Source organism: Berghia stephanieae, chromosome 14 (genome assembly GCF_034508935.2).
Source record: "Berghia stephanieae isolate SIO BIC M18660-M18661 chromosome 14, UCSD_Bste_1.3, whole genome shotgun sequence".
NCBI classification, from domain to species: domain Eukaryota; kingdom Metazoa; phylum Mollusca; class Gastropoda; order Nudibranchia; family Aeolidiidae; genus Berghia; species Berghia stephanieae.
The window spans coordinates 24492428-24497271 of record NC_088373.1 but is presented as its reverse complement, the minus strand read 5'-3'; the positions used below and the strand labels follow the sequence as shown (position 1 = coordinate 24497271).

General features: G+C 37.4%; 1 non-coding gene across 1 annotated transcript; it reads left to right on the top strand.

Moving 5' to 3' along the window:
- The first annotated feature begins 4262 nt into the window (after positions 1-4262).
- Positions 4263-4336, top strand: Trnat-agu (transfer RNA threonine (anticodon AGU)). The gene has a single exon. It is a non-coding gene; the product is annotated as a tRNA-Thr (tRNA).
- The last annotated feature ends 508 nt before the right edge of the window (positions 4337-4844 follow it).

Genomic DNA, 4844 nt, shown 5'->3' with positions numbered 1-4844 from the left:
TCATCATCATTGCATTTTCCACCATGGGTCAGGGTATAGCCTACAGTTTCCATCCCTCTCTATCTTGAGATAACTTTTTTTTATCGTTCCATGCGTTATCACATCTCTGTATATCATCTTATCTAACTCCTCTCCATGTTCCCCTTGGCCTTCCCCTTGATCTTCTGCCCTGAGGGTTCCAATCCAATTCTTTCTTTTTATAGTGGATTCATTCTTTCTCAGGGTGTGTCCAATCCATCTCCATCGGCTTCTTCCTATTTCCTCTCCCATTTGTTTCTGATGTAAATATAATATCATAATTTCAAGGCAGTACTGTTTTCAAAACCTCTCTGCCCTGTTTGAATATTTATAGACCATTAGGAGAGAAATATCAATAACGAAATGGGAAAGAAGCTTCAATTCAATTTATGAAGATAGGTTAGAGGACGTTTTGGGTTTTCCCTTAGTCAACAGTACACATTCCGGTGAGAGATAAGAGGGTGGCGTTATTCCGCCCCCCTGGTGGTGTCATGACGTCACAGTCTTCTTTGGGACTAGATAACTGTAGGTCGCACCGGGGCGGAACAAAAATTGAGTCAATTGAAAATTCTCTTTGTTTCCATTATCTCACTATACACAGGTGTTAAATAAGTACCTGGCCGCTCGCAACATTGTTTTTGACGAAAACAAAAATTGTAAAAGTGCATGAAAGGCGTTTTGTCTTGGTGTAGTTTTTCTTTGTTTTGACACTTAGTAAAGTGATGTAATTTCCTTTAATCTTTGGAGGATTGTGCGCTATATAAAAGCTCGAGTTTATTTTATTATGTTCTTATGATAATTTTGACAGTAAAAAAATGTCACAGAGACTTTTACAGGAAAATAGGGGGAAAATATCAAATTGTCTGGAAAAAAACTATAACCCAGTCAAATTTTCTGGGTCGTCTGAAAAAGGTTTTGTTTTTAGTATCATTCAAAGTTATTTTTATAAACATTTCGTCACCTCTGTGTCATTGATTTAAATGTTGTCATTGGCATTTTCCCGAATCTTTTGATAGACTTCAATCATATTTAAATGACATGAATCAACTACGGCTTCTTGAAGTTGGCGGCGTAGAGAAAATGTCCACAAAATACAGTCTGGACGTGAAATTAGATTGGAAAATATACATTGAATTAATTGGTGAAACCCTAGAAAATGATTCAACCGAATTGGCTGGGGTTCGACTTTAATGTAATGATGTTGTTGTTCCTGCTAGTGGTGGCGGCTGTGAAGGAAAAAGACTTGTTGCTGTTGTTGTTTTGTTAGTTGTTGTAGTGGTGGTGGTAGTAGTAGTAGTAGAAGTAGTAGTAGTAGTAGTAGTAGTAGTAGTAGTAGTAGTAGTAGTAGTAGTAGTAGTAGTAGTGGTGGTGGTAGTAGTTGTAGTAGTATGTAGTGGTGTAGTGTGTAGTAGTAGTAGTAGTAGTAGTAGTAGATAGTAGTAGTAGTGTAGTAGTAGTAGTGGTAGTATAGTAGTAGTAAGTGTAGATAGTTAGTAGTGTAGTGTAGTATAGTAGTAGATAGTAGTGGTGTAGGTAGTGTGTGTAGTGTAGTAGTAGTAGTAGTAGTAGTAGTGTAGTAGATAGTAGTAGTAGTATGTAGTTAGTTAGTAGTAGTAGTAGTAGTGTAGTGGTAGTGAGTAGTAGTAGTAGTAGTAGTAGTAGTTAGTAGGGTAGTAGTAGTGTAGTAGTGTAGTAGTGTAGTAGTAGTAGTAGTAGTAGTAGTAGCAGTAGTGATAGAAGTAGTGGTAGTAGTTGTAGTGGTAGTAGTAGTTGTAGAAGTGGTAGTAGTAGTAGTAGTAGTAGTAGTAGTAGTAGTAGTAGTAGTGTAGGTAGTAGTGTAGTAGTAGTAGTAGTATGTAGTAGTAGTAGTAGTAGTAGTAGTAGTAGTAGTAGTAGTTGTTGTAGTAGTAGTAGTAGTAGTAGTAGTAGTAGTAGTAGTAGTAGTAGTAGTAGTAGTACCCGGCCGATAACAACGTTGTCTCTGTCTGAAGAAAATTGTAATTTCGCCTAATAGGCATCATGTCTGATTATACTTGTTGCGTATTGCGGCGGAAGAGGAGGAGAAGTAGAATAAAGTGGAAGTGGAGAAGGAAGAGGAGGAGAAGTAGGATAAAGAGGAAGTGGAGAAGGAAGAGGAGGAGAAGTAGGATAAAGAGGAAGTGGAGAAGGAAGAGGAGGAGAAGTAGGATAAAGAGGAAGTGGAGAAGGAAGAGGAGGTGGAGAAAGAGGAGGAGCAGGGGTTTAATTGGAAGAGAAGAAAATAAATGAGAATATATAACATAGAGACAAACTCAAATCAATACTACCAAATTTTTAAAAAGATCGATTTTTTAATGAAACTCAGGAGTTAAATTTTTTTGGGCCAAAATCTTTCTCATAATTTCCACCTTTGATTTAAGTATCTATATTAATCATTATATTATATTATTACCATACAATATTCTAATTTGGTTTTCATATATATTATAATATGCAATTATATGCAAATGAACGATGATGGCGTCACTCGGGTCTTTGTTATTGTTTATTGCAGTCCGCGTGAATGAGTTATTCTCACTAAACTGTATCCAGACTATAAAAGTTTATGGCTGCACATATTTTTGTGTTTTGGTCCATTATAATTCCGGATGGCAATGTTGTGAGCCTATAGGCAAACGAATACTATCTATATAACAAATATCTGCGAGACCTCAATTTCTATCCTTCTATAGATGGAACAACAGGGACGTCACTCAGCTCTTTATAATTGTTTATAGAAAGTCATTTCAATAGGCTTCAACAGTCATAACGCATGGTAACTTAGGAAATGGCTCTGAACTATCGGAACAATGGCGGAAAGCCCTTATGAAATATTTCTTCGACGAGCATAAAAGTGTATCCAGAGGGGAAAAACATTATAAATCTGATCATGTGTTGACTTTTATACATTCTGATCACAAGAAATATGAAAAGTTCTAGCCAGCATGAAGAATAAAAAGTACAGATTTTCTTTGTTTAGAACCACGAAGCCCGCCGTTGCTGGGCGACGTGACATCAAACTATTGAATCCAATTGTTAGATCCCACTCACCCATTTATACCCATCAATCTTTAATCGTTTTATGTTACACATAGTTTTGTTTGATGGTTCGTTATATCTGGATGGCAGATGTTGTGAGTATTTTAACATAAAGTATAGCATCCTAAAAATGATAGAATTGATCTGGGGGGGGCAGTGACATCAACTTCATTTCATTTATAAACAGTTGGCTAAGTGGTGAACCCTCTCCTTACCACCTGCATCAAAATCCTCGCTTCCGAGGACGAGAGACGCATGCGCACAACCAACATGACGTTCTTTCTCTAATAACTTTTCCGCCGGTGACGTCACAGACGATAGATGTAGCTGGTGACGTCCAATCAAGGGACGCTACTCTTCCGCTAATCTCATTCCCTATTCAGATTTATGTTTTACATCACAAACTTTGAAGAATGGTCATTGTTTAATTATAAAGAACATAAAGTTGTTATGTAGAGAGCTTGTTTGTGTTTAAAAAATCAATATTTCTGCTGGGTAAGCCGGTCAGTTTGGGAAAATACTGAAAATTATCGGTAAGGAGAGAGATAAGGCATTGCTCTGTAATCCAGAAGGTGCAGGGTACGAGCTCCGATGCAGGAATTTTTCCTTTGTGCTTCAGGCAAAAGTCATTTAACCCTCTAATTGTTCACTCTGGATAACAACTTGGATGAATTCTGTTTACACATCAGATGGTAGTAGTAGATTTAGGTATTATCTATAGATAGTATGCGCTTGGTTAAGAAGCTCACAACATTGCCATCCGGAAGCATAACGGACCAACACACAAAACTATGTTGTAACATTAAACGTTTATAGTCCGGTTAATACAGTTTAGGGATAATTACTCATAAACGCGGATGGCGAAAAATCACAAGACCTGAGTGACGTCAACTTCATTCTATCTATAGACAGAACGAAGTCGACGTCACTTTGGTCTTTTTTATTGTTTTTTGCTATCCATGTTTATGAGTAATTCTCACTAAACTGTATCATCCAGACTTTAAACGTTTAAAGTTACAGATCGGTTTGGGTGTTGGTCCGTTATGCTTCCGGATGGCAATGTTGTGAGTTTCTTAGCCCAGAGGATACTTTCTATTTTCCTTCATGGGATGTCAGGCCGATGACCTTTCAGTACACCACGCCAAAGGTCTAATTTTTATACTAATCCTAATCATTTTAAGTCACACGGCTCTTTAGCTCAGTAGGTTAGAGCGTCTGTCTAGTAAGCAGAAGGTCGAGGGATCGAATCCCCCTGGAGCCTATTAAAAAAATATTATTATTATTTTGGTTATTGTTAGTTTTATTTGTTTTGTTTTTTTATTGGCGCGGTGTTCTTAAATACAATGCCTTATTCTCTTTGTTATTTTTAAAAATCGTATTTCACAAAGACCGGACTGACATCAATTTCGTTTCTTCTATAAATAGAATTAAGTTGACGTCACTGAGGTCTTTGTTATTGTTTTTTGCCATCCGCGTTTATGAGCAATTCTCACTAAACTGTATTAACCAGACTGACGTTCCCGGTTTCACATAGTTTTGTGCGTTGGTCCGTTATACTTCCGGATGGCAATATTGTGAGCTTCTTATTCCAGCGGGCACTATCTATACCATTATTATTTTATGCTAATGTTCAATTCTGAAAAGTCGTTAAATAAGAGGTTGCTCCATTTACTACGACTGTGTGGCCTATTTGGACCTCTCGAGGATCCCAAGGGAGTGTGAGAGAGAGAGAGAGAGAGAGAGAGAGAGAGGGAGAGAGAGAGAGAGAA